Source organism: Heliconius melpomene, chromosome 2 (genome assembly GCF_056956725.1).
Source record: "Heliconius melpomene rosina isolate 202511_hmr_F chromosome 2, ASM5695672v1, whole genome shotgun sequence".
Taxonomy (NCBI): Eukaryota; Metazoa; Arthropoda; class Insecta; order Lepidoptera; family Nymphalidae; genus Heliconius; species Heliconius melpomene.
The window spans coordinates 9638165-9657219 of NC_140390.1; the positions used below are offsets into that span (position 1 = coordinate 9638165).

General features: G+C 35.1%; 1 protein-coding gene across 1 annotated transcript in view; it reads left to right on the forward strand.

Annotated features, from left to right (window-relative positions):
* Positions 1-12355: 12355 nt before the first annotated feature.
* Positions 12356-19055, forward strand: part of LOC146540829 (uncharacterized) — a 57974-nt gene continuing 51274 nt past the window's right edge. The window contains exon 1 of the mRNA XM_085206843.1: positions 12356-12568. The gene's annotated coding sequence lies outside the window, so the exon portion shown is untranslated. The remainder of the gene's footprint in view (positions 12569-19055) is intronic.

Sequence of the window (19055 nt, forward strand, 5' to 3'; positions counted from 1 at the left end):
AACTAATAAAATATCTGATGAACATTTCGATATCATAAATACAATATCAAGTATGAATTAGAAAAAAGCACCATTTTATACACCTATGAATTTTATTATTATCCGAATCACTAAATATTACATCGTTATTAAAAACTAACCAAGGGTGGAATTTATCCACTTATATATTATCCCTTTGTAAGAAGAACTCCCTTCTTTTAATGGCGATCACCCTATGTACCCTAGTCGCACGAAAGAAAGGTCTACACTACATTTAGGCACAACCTTCCTACTTTGACCTGGTTCTGATCGAACAACTTCTTCCACACGAACTAAATCTCTGGGTTCATTTTTGTTTATAATTCTATATAATTTACCATTCTTTTCTAAATCATTTTTATAACCTTTTGTAATATCTTTCGTTTTTAAATCTTTACCTTGTATTTCAGAATCTTGACTATGTAACGACTTTAACCACGTGTTTTCGTCTAATAACAATCTATACTAATATAATAAAGCGAAGAGTTTGTTTGTTTGTTTGAACGCTAAGATCTCTGGATCTACTGGTCCGATTTACTTTGTTTTTGTATGAAAGCTGCGAAAACATTCTTCAAAGTGCTATAGGCTACATTACATTACACATATATACTAATATATTAAAATATTTTATAATTTGACATGTAAGTTATTCCTCCATGTTAATAACCGTCGCGACGCGACTTTTGCTAAGCAACGGTTTGCAACGCTTGTTTGTTTTTAAGGAAACGTCACCCAAAATGATCTTGCTTAACTCATATATGGCGAGTGCTGACTCAACCTTATGAGATGCATACAAACAATGTTTAACAAAAATATTGTCCTACATGTTTTTTTTTTTTTTTTTTTTTTAAAAAAAACTCCGCGATGTTAAATATTTATCTCTGAAGGTTGAGCAAAAATAACTATTTTGATTAATTTACTTTAAAATTGGATTTTTGTTAATGTATAGTTTTTTATATTTTGATATTCATCCTTATGAAAATAAATATAATAGTCACTTTTTGCATTTTATCTAAATCGAGATTATAGTTTACTGTATAACATTCTAATAAATAATTAAGGAGATGTCACTGATTAAAAATTACCTTCTGGCGGCACATTAGGTATGACCGACGCAAACGGGGAGACGATGTTGACGGTTTTATAAATTTTCATACATTTTCGAACTATTGTTAACTTGTATGTAATTATTCGCTGTTTATAATTAATCTAATATACATTTTGGTTCTCTTATTTTATCTGATATTGCTCACAAAAATTATCCTATTTAATATAGAAAAATGTTTAGTTATTTCATAGAATCGATATATATGTACGCACGCACGGAATTTAGGTACTTTATCCAATACTAAGAATATCCTTTAGTTATTTCTACTTCTAACCAATAATTTCAAGATTTTTTTATTCTAATAATAAATTCAAAATATTCTTTATTCAAATTTACTATCACAAGCACTTTTGAATCTTCGACTGAACATATAGACACAAAGCTACCACCGGTTCGGAAGGCAGTTCTGCTAAGCAGAGCCGGCAAGAATCTCAATAGTTGCTCTTTTCAAAGTCAATGATATAGTTTACTGTTACATTAGCTGACATCTATCCTGCCTGACATTTAATAGACATTAATTCCATACACGCTTATCCTCTAAATATTCTTGTACAGTGTAATAAGCTTTACTTATTAGACCTTTTTTTTTTTTTACAATTACTTAAAATTTGGGTAGTGGCAAACTTAGAATACACTGAGGAATTTTATTATATACACGTATACTCAGACCCAGAAAAGATTTATTAATTTTTTGGAGGCGAAAACTTGGCGTAACAAGCTTATCTTTATTTCTCGTTCCCGTCACTATTTTTACTATGACAGTGTTTATTTTGTAGGACAAAGTGTATATTATAATATAATATAATATACAAATATGTCTCCATTTATTCTCTTGATTATTTATATTTTCTCACTATGTCTATCGTTAACTGAAAATAATTTCATAAATATATTTACTAAATATTCGTATAGTTCAAGCAGGCGAAACCGCGTCCGAGTCCGCTAGGAATATATCTCTAATTTAACTACACTTCTCTTCTGAAATAGAACTTCGTGATAAAGCATCAACATGCATCATCCGCTCGGCTATTACGGTGTTCAACAATAAGACGACATTCTTGCATTATAATATACCACCGGGCACTTGTAGGTAATAAGTCCCATAACGCTACGAAATGCAGAGTAATCAATCAATCACTTACCTAACACTAACAACTACAGTAACCATTAACAACAACGTCTACAGGTTTAGTGCTTCGCAGTTCAATAATTCGATATTTTACCGTATGAAGTTTAAATTTGTCACTGTCCACAATTTATATTAGGGACTTCAACGAATATAAAATTTTTGTTTTGTAAATCATTATATACATTTTTACAGAAAGTATGTCCAATTAAGGTAGGTACTTTTAAATAGAAAACACCAACTACTAACAAATTTACGTCCGCACTTATTTACTTGCAATCTTGCAACAAAATTACCTAACGGCGCTTCGAGCGTGAAAGTTGAGGACCAATCACATCGTCAATGTCACGTATGGAGAACACACGAAGGAGATTGTACAGTAAAAAAAGACTATATCACACATTAAGAGAATGCATGTCAAGAAGTAGTCTAGTCAAAGAACTACCTTCACCTATAAAATTAAAACATTTAGTTCTAAGTCAACGTAGGTTGTTGTATGGACACCATTAACGTGAACGTTTGTAATACTTATCATAAGTATCATTATTAATACTACTATTGGAATCATATATTAAATTTCGTTTATAGCAATCTTGTTTCATGGCCTAATTTAAAATAATAGTTACTTGTTTGAATTAGTCGATTACATTTGATACTGATATAGCATTTGATAATGAAAATGTTATTACAATTAAAACACCTTAATCCTTGAAAATTTCCCCATATTACTACAATTTGAAGCTCTGTTACTTGTATTGTTATCAATATTTTTCTACCGGTTATACTATATAAAGTCATTGAGATAAAGTACTTAAATAATTTAAAACTTGTTCAGGTTCTTCAAATGTGCAAGTTCCCGCTCCCATTCTTATAAATTTATCATGGCATGTATTAACATCCTACCGCCTTAATATCCTTAATTACACGTTTTTTTTTTTTTTTTTTATTAAAATCATTTTATTATAATAATAATTCTCTAAAGATTGACCAATTTTACACCTAATTTTTAGCATATCCGTTAAAAGATCACCGTAATTTCATTTAATAAAAACACTAATTTTAATGTTTGTGTCAATTCTTCCCAAGAAAATAACAATGTGGGTAATCCTTTGAACCACTTGTCGTTCATTTTTTTGCCTTAATGATATTTAGGATTAAAACACTACATAAAGCAGGAAAATTATTGTGAGGGTAAATATCTCGCACATGATTATTACTAGTAGGTAACGGTACAACTTCGCTTACGTTTTAGATTTCCCCATTTTAAGTATAAGCAAATCCTATAGTTTTTACAAATGTAGTATTATAGTGATTCAAACCAGCATTTAAATTTAAATATAACAAATACCCTAATAAGAAACAATTACTTAATAAAAGTAACCACAAAAGTAAAAATAATAAGAAGAACAATAGTCACTTGTGAACAACAAAATTCAATAGAAAAAAAAATAATATTATACAATATATAACACTTCTAACCTTCAGTCTTTAATGGGCGTTATTTAGTCCTGCGTCCCGCTTCTGAAGTGAAAGAAACATCTACTCACTGGGTAGATCAATTATAAACCTTCACTTTTTAAATCGCTTTATTATGAACACTTTCTACTTAGCACTGACACTTAAACACTTAGCACTTAAACTATCACTTAATAACGTTTGCTTAGAGCTTGCTGGCAGTATTACAACGTCGGGAAGACTGTGCTCATTTCTTTTTTTTTTTTTTTTTTTTTCGGACTTGACTTTAATGCTGTTAGCCTTACTGGCCTTTACAGCGACACCGGGTGGGTAGGGAAGAGGGTACTCTGTCCCTGAAAATATGCAGGCACTGTGTGGCTGCCTGTGGGGAGTGCCGACGACGCAAGGGCGCCCCCTGCGGGGCTGCTCATTTCTGTTTTTGGGGTGTTTTTATAGGTTACAATTTCCCTCCAAAACTAAGCTTACCGGATGTATCTCATATTCATAATTCACAATAAAGATAGTTTCAGTGCTGCCATCATTTATAACATAACATAACATAGTAACTTCCTATAGTTATAACAATATAATGTACAATCACTATCAAAATATATTTAATTGAAGTCAAATTACTAAATCATTTTGACAATATTTATTTTAAAATTATATTTTAATAAAAGTACTTCATTTATATTTTTATCTTCAGTCATAATAATATCATAACAACTTCTCTTTATTTAAATACACAAATAACACATTTCGTTTAATTCTAATTAATCATTTTCACATTTTTACTATAAACTCAATGAATTCTACCGCTAACATTATTATATATTAATAAAAGTACTTCATTTATATTTTTATCTTCAGTCATAATAATATCATAACAACTTCTCTTTATTTAAATACACAACTTACACATTTCGTTTCATTCTAATTAATCATATTCACATTTTTACTATAAACTCATAATGAATTCTACCGCTAACATTATTATATATTAATAAAAGTACTTCATTTATATTTTTATCTTCAGTCATAATAATATCATAACAACTTCTCTTTATTTAAATACACAACTTACACATTTCGTTTCATTCTAATTAATCATATTCACATTTTTACTATAAACTCATAATGAATTCTACCGCTAACATTATTATATATTAATAAAAGTACTTCATTTATATTTTTATCTTCAGTCATAATAATATCATAACAACTTCTCTTTATTTAAATACACAACTTACACATTTCGTTTCATTCTAATTAATCATATTCACATTTTTACTATAAACTCATAATGAATTCTACCGCTAACATTATTATATATTAATAAAAGTACTTCATTTATATTTTTATCTTCAGTCATAATAATATCATAACAACTTCTCTTTATTTAAATACACAACTTACACATTTCGTTTCATTCTAATTAATCATATTCACATTTTTACTATAAACTCATAATGAATTCTACCGCTAACATTATTATATATTAATAAAAGTACTTCATTTATATTTTTATCTTCAGTCATAATAACATCATACCAACTTCTCTTTATTTAAATACACAACTTACACATTTCGTTTCATTCTAATTAATCATATTCACATTTTTACTATAAACTCATAATGAATTCTACCGCTAACATTATTATATATTAATAAAAGTACTTCATTTATATTTTTATCTTCAGTCATAATAATATCATAACAACTTCTCTTTATTTAAATACACAACTTACACATTTCGTTTCATTCTAATTAATCATATTCACATTTTTACTATAAACTCATAATGAATTCTACCGCTAACATTATTATATATTAATAAAAGTACTTCATTTATATTTTTATCTTCAGTCATAATAATATCATAACAACTTCTCTTTATTTAAATACACAACTTACACATTTCGTTTCATTCTAATTAATCATATTCACATTTTTACTATAAACTCATAATGAATTCTACCGCTAACATTATTATATATTAATAAAAGTACTTCATTTATATTTTTATCTTCAGTCATAATAACATCATACCAACTTCTCTTTATTTAAATACACAACTTACACATTTCGTTTCATTCTAATTAATCATATTCACATTTTTACTATAAACTCATAATGAATTCTACCGCTAACATTATTATATATTAATAAAAGTACTTCATTTATATTTTTATCTTCAGTCATAATAACATCATACCAACTTCTCTTTATTTAAATACACAACTTACACATTTCGTTTCATTCTAATTAATCATATTCACATTTTTACTATAAACTCATAATGAATTCTACCGCTAACATTATTATATATTAATAAAAGTACTTCATTTATATTTTTATCTTCAGTCATAATAACATCATACCAACTTCTCTTTATTTAAATACACAACTTACACATTTCGTTTCATTCTAATTAATCATATTCACATTTTTACTATAAACTCATAATGAATTCTACCGCTAACATTATTATATATTAATAAAAGTACTTCATTTATATTTTTATCTTCAGTCATAATAATATCATAACAACTTCTCTTTATTTAAATACACAACTTACACATTTCGTTTCATTCTAATTAATCATATTCACATTTTTACTATAAACTCATAATGAATTCTACCGCTAACATTATTATATATTAATAAAAGTACTTCATTTATATTTTTATCTTCAGTCATAATAACATCATACCAACTTCTCTTTATTTAAATACACAACTTACACATTTCGTTTCATTCTAATTAATCATATTCACATTTTTACTATAAACTCATAATGAATACTACCGCTAACACGATACAACCGCTAACTGCATAATTAATAATTAAAAACTATCAAAGGTTAATCCTTCTTATCGTGTCTTGTAGAGAAGTAAAGAGGTGCGGCCGTGTGCGTGCTGTAAGGTTGATATATCGTTTAAATACATAAAACAACAATATACATTATAGCAATACAAATGAAAATTGTCCTAAAAAGGTAAACATGACGTATGTACATAAACAAATCGAAGCAACGACAGCATTACTTGTAAAGACGACGCGGCCGGTGTCGGCTGCTATATTTAATGCAAAAGTAAATGGCAAGGCCGCCGTGTGCGGACCGCGGACCGGGGGGGGGGATACCTAAATATAAGTTTATAATATTTATAGTCTTATTATATTAAACAAGAAAAAACTTGTTATCAAGAAAATTGCCATACTAGGGACTTAAGGTTAGAGTAGACTGAGAGTAAGTTTACCCCGTGCTATGTGCTATGTGCTATGTGCTATGTGCTACGTGCTATATGCGGGATAAAGAAAGGATGTATTTTTTATATATTTTGAAATGTTAACAGATATACAGACAGTGACAACGTCATAAGACATTGTAACGAATAGATTACTTTCTGTTGTGGCCGTTGTTGTTCCCGCGCGGGCATAGCTGATGTCTCTAGTGATTCCATCCGTACTCTTTTTTCTATTAATTATTTTTTATTTTAAAAAATGTTAGACTTCTAAATAAGTAAGTCTACTCTAAAACAAGACTTAACTTATTTGTAGTTAAGTACTAAAGGCTCTACCCCGTTTCTCGTTTTGTTTGCACAGATTAACAAAAACATACCTATCCTTATCTTAGAAATATACGAGTATATTATAGACACGCTAAATACGTAGCTAGCTAGATAGGCAGCGGGAACCTAGTGTTAAGGTACTCCGTTCCCTCCCTTTCCGCATTGCCTTGTTAGCAGAGTGGAGATAACAATTAAATATTATTCATTAACAATATTAATGAATAATAATCAATTTTTTTAGAGGGATTCGAACCAGCAACGCGCGACGGCGGCTTCTAAAGCATCTACTAGTTATATATACATGTATGAATAAAATAGAGTTACTATTAGGCTTCATGTAATTAATACCTAAATACGTTATCAGTATTGCAGGGATTACTTCTGATAAGAAGGTAAACAGTCAGCTCCCTGTCGACAGGCGGTTGTCGTCTGCGTCTGACAGGTACCTCATCCGAATTGCAAATATTTGCGAGTCGTTGCAGACGTTACACACTGATATGATTGTTCTCAACATTCGTGTATGTTTCTATTGATTTTACGATATTTTGAATGTTTTATATGATATATTAATGGCGGGTGAAATTTAGTAAATAACGCTTTTGCCTCGACATCAGTATATAAATTTCAATAAATACAGGGTGAGTCATATTGAACTTTCCGGTTTTGGAAGGACGTTGCACGAAGAAGGGAAGAAGTAGAAGGGTGGGGATGGAGTCATTAGACGCGCCATGACATGCAGTTTTAGTGTGAGCAATGGCTTGGTCGGGACAACATCGTGCGTTCGTAGTTGAAGAGTTTATTAAAAATGGCGGCTCCGTGATCACAACACAGCGTGCGTTCCGTTTACATTTTGCTATTGGTCGACGTGATCCCATTCCCACTGGACCAACAATCAGAAATTGGGTATCAAATTTTAGAGCAACATCATCAGCATTAAAAACAAGACCACAAGGCCGAATTAGGACGTCAACGTCAGCGGAAAACGTGGATAGAGTGCGGGCTTCAATTCAACAATCCCCTCGGCGTTCTGTTCGGAAACATGCCGCTTCACTAGGATTATCTTTCAGTAGTGTCCGCAGAATACTGCATAGAGACCTTAAATTTCACCCATACAAGATTCAGGTAGTGCAAGAATTAACAGTTAGAGACTTAGACACACGAACAAATTTATGCCGCGACATTCAGCAGATCAAATGTTTCCCGGTCATCTCATTTCTTTGCGAGGTGACGTTGGGTGGCCGCCGAGATCACCTGATTTAACCCCCTGCGATTTCTTTCTCTGGGGTTACCTGAAGGAAAAGGTGTACACGCATCGTCCCCGAACCATCGATGAACTGAAGGCTGCAATCACGGAAGAAATCAATGCTATTCCGCTGAATATGACTCGACGAGTAATGGACAACTTCCGGGAAAGGCTTCAGCAGTGTGTGGTCAATGGAGGTAGACATTTACAGGATATCATTTTTAAAACCAACTAAATTAAAACTGCATGTTATGTGCTTTCAAACAATAAAATAATTTTTACTGCATGTCGCTTTGTTTTTAATACACACCTTATTGAAATCGGAAAGTTCAATATGACTCACCCTGTATTTGATCTCCTCGAGTCGGGATCGAACCCACACCCAGTCGGTTTTACAGCCACACTCCGTGCCACTGCGCCACCACCGGCCTAACAAACAACAACAAAAACACAAAATTATATATTTTTTTCTATTTTAATTTAACTGTTTGTGAACAGAGTCGCGTGACTTACATATGTATTTTCCAAGAAGATCGCCGATGCAGGAATTCCTTAAAAGGGGAACAGGTGCTGAGTGTTGACATCATCAGTGTGGGAATGCATAATTGCAATTTGTGAATTATATATTTTATTGTAATTTCTAAATCACTAATCGTTAGAGCTTACATCGAGTAGGTCATACTTTCACTTTTAGTTATAAGTTTAATTGTAATTATTTTAATTAATTAAAATTAGTTTAAAACAGTTTTTGGTTTTTTTTCGACCTTCTGGCTGTAGCTAACGTAACTCGTGGAACATCAACGGACTTCGTAGAACTATAACATATTGGCAGTTATTCTAAATCAGTGGCTTGGTCGTTTACAAAGTTTTATTGTTCCAGCTACACGCTCAAAGCTGTCGTAAAGTCGGAGTTTAAAGAGTACGCGACCTGTGCTGTACCCGTGCGTCTATATTATATGCTTTGTATTTATATATGCACCAGCTTCATGCTTTTTCTCACATAGAAGGGTACGAAGAAGGAACCTACTGTTAAGACACATAGTTCCTCATTTTTGTACATTTTCAATTAATAGAAAAAATATCTGCAAGAGATCTCTGGTAGAGATGAAAGATAAGTCCACCGTTGTGTATGAAATCGTCAAATGTATGTTTTTTTATGTATGAATTTGGCGCAGTAAAGAATATAATATTGCGTGTTGAGTAGCGGGACTCAACGCCGCGTCTGGCTTTCAAAGTGGTAGTTGTGAGTTCGATCTCTGCTCGGGGAAATAATATAAATTATTTTCATTCTATGACCTATGTTATTATCGGCGTTTATTTGCGCATCGAGTGGAAAGCAGACAATTGGCTATCTTGAGCGTGACACTAAGTTCCCTTTATTTAAATACTATATGCAACAAACACCGTGCCGTGCTGTACCGGTGTACAGTGGGAACATTTATTATTTGCTTGTACTTTCGCTCAAATTGTTATCATATTCGCACCGGAAACTGGGGTTTAAATAATCTCTGTGTGTATATACCTAGTGTACACTCGTATAAGAAATACGCTGATTACGATATTTGTTCGCGCCTCGCAATGTCACCTCTGCTTGGAGCGTCCTCACTGATATTTGCTTACTTCATTTCTGGGTAACTTCATAATAATAGTACGAAACAAAAACGTATGGAATCAATACACAGCCAACAGGTGTTGTTAAAAGTACGGCAATCACGAATATAGGTTTCTATTTGTATAATCAATTTATTTATAAGTGCGTCCAACAAGCAAAGAAGAAGAGAAATCCAACAAGGGGAGAAGAAAAAGAAGCAAAACAAAAATGTGCTCCATTGAATATTTTGAAATTTAATAGGCGCGACGCACTTGCAGGTGTTGTGGTGCAGAGAATATGAACACGTCAGCAGCCGCGAGCGTCTTAACACTAGGCTCTCTCTCCCAAAAATAAAACTTTATAAGCCTTTATACCTCAGCTCGACACGCCTTGCTTATAAGATTGTATTGGAGTGGATAGCGGAGTCATTTGTCATTTTTTTGAAATATTCCGCAAAATGAATACAAGTATAATAATAATAAAAACAACCTCAAACCATACCTAATTATATATAATACAAACTTAAACAAAAAGTAAATTGTGGAAAATAATATATTTTATTACTTCAAATGCGTGTCGGTGTGACAAAATTGAACTTTGAATGTCTTAAAAGATTATTTACATTTCGAAATTTGTATATTTAATAGATATTTAAAATATAATGGATGTCTATATTAAATAGTTTTGCAAGTGTTTAACAAGTTTCGTACAACAGTTGTCAGTGGCGTGTTCTGCGTTGCAAATTACCTTCTGCTATTAAAACGATTTGGTAATTATACACCTAGCTGGTACCTACCTGGTACCTAGCTGCTGTAAACATGCCCATTTCCTTGTATATAACTATAATTAAAAGTTTTTTCTTACGACATTCATATTGTTGTTTCCACATAAACAGAAAAAAACATCTTTTAAACGATTTAAAATTTGGAAAACATCAAAATGCTCAACCTATAATATACAAATATATTACAAAGGGAAAACCATCGTTCTTGTGGTGGAAAATCCCATGACCAGTCACCCTTAGCCAAATACAAGGTACCCACTACAAGTTAATGAGTTAGAAAATATGTTTAGTTTGCGAGGCCAGTGGGTTCAATCCCCACTCGAGGTAATTATTTTTTTTATATTTTCATTTCATCGCTCTGATTTTCTGTTAGGAAAACAGAAAAATCGAAATCTGAAGTCAACGCGTTCTGGATATAAAAATAGTAAATAAACTAAATGGGGAGGTATAAGAATTGAATTATAATTAATTGAAAGAATGAATAAGTAATTATCCTTCTTCAGTTCAAGTCGTAATAGTATGCGTGCAGCATCCCAGCAAATGGCAGGTGGTGGCAGTGAGTGGTGGAGTCAAGAGGAGCCAGGTCTCACTGATGATACCTGTACGATTGACCTTTCATTAGTTCAGAAAAAAAGTAATTTAAATTCCTTTTTAATTCCTCTCGTGTATTTTAAATGACATTGTTGGGACTGTAAATGGCAGCAAATATATATCTAACATTTGATACGTTCAAATGTGTATACTCCCCGTCCCCACTATGTCTCCGTATTTGATGTATTGTGCGCGGCGGGTTACAACTACAGAAGTGAATATCATATCACTAATTTGTCGTATATAAAGAAAAGTGCAGGAGATATATTTTGCGACAAAAAGAAAATCAAGTGTTATTTACGATTCTGCCAATTTTGGGAGAAGAATAAATAAAAGAAACAAACACATAATTAGTTAGCAATATAAAAATCTTTGTATAAACTTTCGTTTATTGTCGTTAGATTACCTAGAAAATGTTCGTCATGTATTAAGTAACGGTCCATCTCCACTCCTCCTGCAAACGAGCACCGCCTAGTGAGCACCGAGGACAGGTCGACCGGAGCCCGGAGGTCACCAAACATCTAATGATATATTTAAGTAATCTAGACACAATTAACAACTGTATATTGAATGTTTTTTAAACTTGTTTAAAATATTTAGCTGCCCAGAAGCCTTCTTAAAAATATTTAATAAACATAAGTTCAGAAAAGTAGTTGATATGTAATATAACAATATTTTGGGTAGGAATTACGAGAAGATCATATATTTAAATTATTTTAATTGTCATGCTCTGTGCTCTGGTAACATTAAACCCCGGCGTTGAGTGCCGCCCCTCAACACTCGCTCGTCCGGGACCAGGTACCTGCCCCCGGCGGGCGGGTGTGCGCGGGGGGCGGTCAAGGCCGCAGGCGCACGCGGCGGCGCCGGCGGCGCTCCGCCAGCAGTCCGCTCGGAGCCCTCGTCGGTGCCACACGCGTCCCAGTCCCAGTGCAGCAGTGTAGCAGTGTCGCAGTGAGTGAGTGCCGCGTGCTGTCTGCGGAACAGTTAGCCGCCAGGTCGTCGACCGCGAGCGACCACTCCGCGAGCATGAGCGCGCGCTCGTCCCAGAGCGAACAGATTTGACCGAAACCCACTAACTAGGTGAGTGCAGCCCTCCGCAGCCACTGACGAAAGGAACTTTCGATCAAATAGATTGTTACATCCTTCCACTCGTCGCTCGCCAAGGTGATATTATTTAAAATGTTATATTCGCAGCTTATTATTGTTAGTCACACACCTAAAGGTCGGTCTACACAAGGAAAACAACATTCCGTTGTGTTTAGTAAGTCCTGCTTAGAATACTGTTCGAGTGTTTGAGCTGTAGAGTGACCGAGTAGCGGTCAGTTGTTGTGCACGAGAGCGACCCACAAATAGAACTCGCGACGCCCGACAATACCAAACAAACAGGTTTAAAGATTCAAAGCGCGCTCGTACTCTGTCTGTACTCTGTCCTCTGTCCTCTGTGCGCCGCCGCCGGACAGAGTACTGGTTAAAGTTATTTTTATGTTAAGAAATTGCATAAGCGATGTAGACTCGATAGTGAACAATGAGCTTACAAAGCTCCGAGACAGCTTTTATGACAGCGTCAATTAGAAACAACTGACAGAGGGACAGATGGGCCGGCTTGCACAATTAGTGGTGACAGCTTTGCACGGCACCGTGGGAGATGATGCAAGAGAGCGTGCAACGACAGCGCACTCCGCCAGCCTCCGAGATGAGCAGATCCGAGATGCCCGCTGTCAGATAAATTTAGATATGCATCGCTCTTCTGTGACCGATGAGTGTTGCACCACGGCGACGCGAGTGCATTCACACCGAAGGGAAATCTATCAAATCTTATCGGATTGTAAAGGGCTCATAAAATAATTAAACACATCAACCAAGATAGATGCTGTTTGATTAGAATATACATTATGTTTAACTGTACGAGAAGTATTCAGAACTTAAAATACATTGAATTTATATAAGTTAATCTGAACAACTCTTTATAGAGCATTCGCATTAAGTTGCGAGACAGTAGTCGGGTCTGTCCTTGTGCGTGCAGTATCGTATAACACGGCAGCAAGCACTTCGCAATACGTCGTCGTTAATAGTAATGACAGTGCGGTCGCGCGTAGTCCGGGGGCGCGTCGCCGCAGTGCCGCCGTCACTTGTTAGCAAATAATTAAGCGCCTTGTGGGACGCGTCTCAACATGATTAACATTCTGCGACCTCCCTCCGTCCCTCCGCCCCTCCGCCCTCGCACTCTGCTAATGAACGACCTCGGCGAAGTGCAGCCACTACATATACAAACATACACATACATACATGACATAATCTTTCCAGAGAAACATGCTTGGAGTTTTTGGGTTTATTAAATAATTTGAGAAAATGAAGTAAAATGTTTGAGGCCAGGCGTGGCGCAGGGGCACAAACGTGCGCCTGTAAATACGTTTATTTCCTTACTTTGGTAACGATCAATGCCTCCAGAATGCGGGGGACGGAAGTAAGACCATTCCTTTCCGCCTAGGAAACACAATGGGAAGGGAGTGTCTTAACAGTAGGTTCCCAGGTATCCTATGCCTACCACGCTATGAGCGGGATAACTAAAAAAATTAAAATGGTTTATCATTCGGTTCAAAGTATGTACTTACTCAACTTTACGAGTAAATACTTTTGTATGTTGTTGTATAAACTTATTATATAAACAGTTTTAAGGACATTATAAATAATTTGTACTAATAAAATGTTTGGTTATTCTTACGAAAATTTAGAAAATTATGAAGACATTGCACGCCATCGAAATTGCTATTTACTGAAAGGCGTGAGAACATCCGAGAGGAATATTCATTTCGAAGCTTTTGTATCGTATCTCTTATTGTTTCATTGAATATAAATATGATGAAATTTTCAGATTTATCGTATATACTACTTAATCGTTTCAAAACTGAAAATAATTTAATATATGATAATGTTAATGTCATGTAATAGGGAATATTAGAGGATATCTATGTATAGAGCTCCATCTTTTCCGTGAATTTCATCACATATTTTTTAAACTAAAATTACCAAATAATACAATATTATGATAATAATATTAGTTTTGCAATCCAAAATGTATGTATAATTAAGAAAAATAATAGTAGCCTCTTAGACTTTCGCTTTAACAGTTTCTAACGAATTCAAAGTAATAAATTTCGCTAATTTAGTTTTAATGTGCTAATATAAAACTTATAAAAGATTTGAACAAAAAAATAATCACAGTGTTTTCGTCTATTGTTGTATACAAAAACGTATCAATGTAGATGTATTTTATTTAGAAACAACATTGGACGGAAATTAGAGAACGGAGTGTCTTACCACTAGGTTCCCTCTGCCGTATTCCATTAATTTTTATTTAGTTTCCGGTCTGATTAGAAAGAATGCTGCGTTGGATTTCGCCACTAAATGATACATACAGTATCTAAATTGTTGAAAAGGAGAACATCACTCGCTAAAATAGTGACGTCATTCGCTCGTCTTCTCTTTCTCTGTAAAGACTCCCCCCCCCCCCCACACACAGCGTATCGGTATCGGTGTCGGTGCGTGGCGCGACTGGCACGGGCGTCGTATCTGCTACCTGCGATCGATACTCATAAATACTTGGTTAAGTGGTGCGAAGCGATGCGTGGTGTGCGTGGTGACAGCAAGACGCAACGTGGCATTGAGTTCCGCTAGAGAATATAAAAAAGATAGGGCTCTAAAATAATATGATAATATGTAATGTCCTACGGGCCAATTGTTTTTGTCCACGGAAGGGACAAGGGACAGGCCCGTGTCCACGTCGTCCGGGACGTAGCACACTACGTCCTTGTGCATGTCCTCGTTATGCATTTACATGCATGTCATGTATAGTGTTACATAAGTTAATTGGATACGTTCATATTATTTATTGAATATTTTATTATAGTATATTATTTTTATAATAAATTGAATTTTATATCAACAAGTATTAAATGTACCATAACATTGGATATTTATGATGTAATTGAGAGTGAAATAACTGTTATTGTAAATAAAGTGGAAATAAATGGGAACCCGCGACGTGACGAGGGGAACTAATAAAACAATAATACATTTATTTCGAGACTAATCCAGTCGATAGCTGACGTGTGACATGTGACATGTCACGTGACACGTGTGACGCGGCCGCGTGTCCAAAACAATATAATAACAATGTAAATCGTATTTAATGTTTATTTTTATATATATATATATATATATATATATATATATATATATTAGAAAACAATGGCTACCGATAACAAATTAATGCTAAATTCTTTATATGTACATATCTGAATCAAAGTATGTTTTGTATACATGTATGTACATGTGTGTACATGTGCCCACTAGACTACCTCTTGACACGGGAGCAACGTGTGTATTGTATTATGTAAAATATATATTCTGTAAAATGATAACTGTGTCAAATTTCACATTTGTCCGGCCACAAAATTATCGTAAAAAGTAGTATTAAGATTTTGCATCACGAATTAATCTCTAGATATAGGATTGATACGATGTTTATGGTAATTATAAACGACGTGCCACACCAACGACGTGACGTTGGTCCCGTCGGGATGCTGCGACAGATGATCAGAGGGTCGATGACCGACGCGCGACGCTCGTTACAGTTGTCCGCAACTTTTTAATTGATCTCTTTTATATGAAGTATTTACAATGACCTCAATTAGTCTATTGTGTCCATAATTAGTTAATTTAATAGCTCGTTGGTCTAACACGCCGTCACGTACGTCACCTGATACCAGCACCTCGCAGCACCTCGGAGCACCTCGTGGCTCACAGCAGCGACTGTGAACGCGACGGCTGTGGTTTCTGTTCATTTGTTCGCTCTGGTAACAAACAAAAGGTTGAATTCACTCAATACGCAAAGTCTCTAACATTAGAGGTGCGCACCTGGCGGCACGGGGAGCTGCGTCTTCACACTGGATTCCCTCCGCCTGCCATCTTATATGGGACATAGCGTAAACCTAAATAAAAAAGTATTGTATCTCATTATTTATACAAAAATGACAAATTAATTCAAACAAATACCTAGATTACAAAATGAATTTACAACGTCCACTATACAATTTCGCAATTCATATTATTTGCTTATTACGTGACAATCAGTCAATAAGATAGATGACACGTTAGCGGAGTACCGAGTACCGGGTAGCGGGGAGTGAGGAGTGAGGAGTGAGGGGTGACATAAAAATGGTCAACAAAGTGGAACTAATTCGTGATGGATCACTGCATGCACCACTGCAGCACTGAGCACTCTGCAATGCTTATTTAGACCAATTTGTACATCGCGTCGTCGTCTGTCAGCTCCGTTTTGATTTAGGTATATCTTGACTAGCTCTGACGCGCGGCGTCCGTCGACTCTAATTGGAATGTTAAAATTTTATGTGACACATTAAATATGTCTGAGGTGAGAGGTGCGGGGGGGGTGAGTGAGTAGGTACCTACAGCCTTACTTGGTAAATCCAAATCAGTAGTTTCTGAGATTAGTAAGTTCCACCAAAGTAATTCTTTGGGTTTATAACAAAGATTCGCATTTCAATTCCGCCTCATAAGCTGATGATTATTATAACGTAGTTGAATTCATTTAGAATGTTTGTTTATATTTTAGAAACTTTTAGATAGAGACAGATCCGTGTTTTATGAACAGTTGTAAAAATGTTTCGCTGTGTTCTCTATCTGTAATGTTCTACCAGACGTAGTGCCCGCTGTGTTTATATTGGCTACTTTTTAATAACTTACTGGTGACTGGTGTCAGAGATATGTGCAGCACATAGCTCTGCGGGACCGGTCTTGTAAGAACAATATTTATTTTGATTCACGCTGTACTCTCTGCAGAGTAGGCAAAGAGTACCCAGTTTCCATCCACGCCATGATACGTCGAAACAGAGCAAGGAAATGGAAAAAAACATTCCCCCCAATAAAAATATACACAAATGGAACCCACCACCGTCGCGCTTACAGGCACGCTGCACGCTGCACGCTCTGTGCAGCTGTGCAGCTGTGCCTTCAACAATTCACGTTATGTTTCCATTTGCAATGATCGTCTTCGTCTAGTGCGTTATCAAGTTTCAAATGACACATATTTCGTTAAAAACAAGTTTTGTGAGATACGCGTTGTTGTTGTTGGAGAGCTATCAGTTTTCTCCTCGCGAGAAACTGCGCACGCGCAGCCCCGCGCGCCGGCCCGTGAGCACTTACCGCCTTAAATACTGTGTTATATCGGCTCGAATATGTTTGTTTATGCAAAAAGTAAAACTAAAATATTGGATTATTGTATATATAGGGTTACATATTGCCTCCAACGCCGCGACGTACTATTCGTGTTGACTGTGCACTCGAGCGCCACTCGGCCACTTCATACTTATTCATACGAGTATGTTTTAAATGTTGTGTTCATTCTGAATATAATTTCTGGACGTTTGTAATGAACAGCCACCACTGACGCTAAACAATATGAGCCGCCCGCCGCCTCCGCCCACACACCGCACACCGCCGTCTCCTATTACACTGACAGTGTCACGTGTCCCTGCTGCAGAGCTCGGCGCTGATGTAACTGCGGTCGTATGTGGTGATATTGCGGGCGCAGTCCTCCTCTTTTGTAAATATTTTGACAATTTCTAATATATTGGGTTATATTGCTTAAAAAGTTGATTAATTGTTAACATATTTATTTATTAGACCTTATCGAATTTGCTCATCAGTAATATATAATTCTATTTAGAAAAAAAAAGAAAGTGCTCAAATATAAAATGATATTAAAATTAGCTTGTTTACCGACACCCGAGTGCTCACTTTCTTATCGTCCATCTCGTAATGACCGCTGATTGCAGACACGCCGGCACGCTGGCACGCCGCGCTGGCACGCCGCGCTGGCCCGCGACGTGTCGAGTTTCATTCTAAAATGTTGATTATTATGTTATACACTTCCAGACATTTCCAATATTTTTGTATATGCATGTTGCAGTTGTAGAATCCCAAAAAGGCAACTTTGCCAATAACGTGTTTAACGTCGTTAAAATCTTAAAATTATAAAGCAGAAGTCTCTGTATTGTGTCTACCCGCGTTTAGTCACGACCAGGAGCTTTATTTGAATGTTATTAAGAGACGACCGCAGACGACGACCTACCTACATTAAATGTTAATATTCGTTTCACCTAGTTTAGTACTGAGCGAGTAGAGCGACGACGGCGACGGTAGTCTAATTAATATACATCGTATAACTTTCACGCGTTTAGAATTAAATAAATTACAAATATGAAGCATTTCATCTCGAAAGCAAAAAATTAAATGATTTGCCACATTTTGCCCTCAACAGTGTAAGTAGTGGAAACGTAATGTTAACACACTTCTTTCTACAGATCTTGACCAATGTTTGAGACTTTACTTGTTGAATAGCAGAATTTAACGCCGCGCTGTGTCCTGTTACTAGTGATAATAAATAATCATTAGTTACCCGAGTGCTAATTAAAGCCCAAACTGTCGTGTTTACCAAAAACAACAAAGATAAAACTTATTATGATTTATTTATGATAGATATATA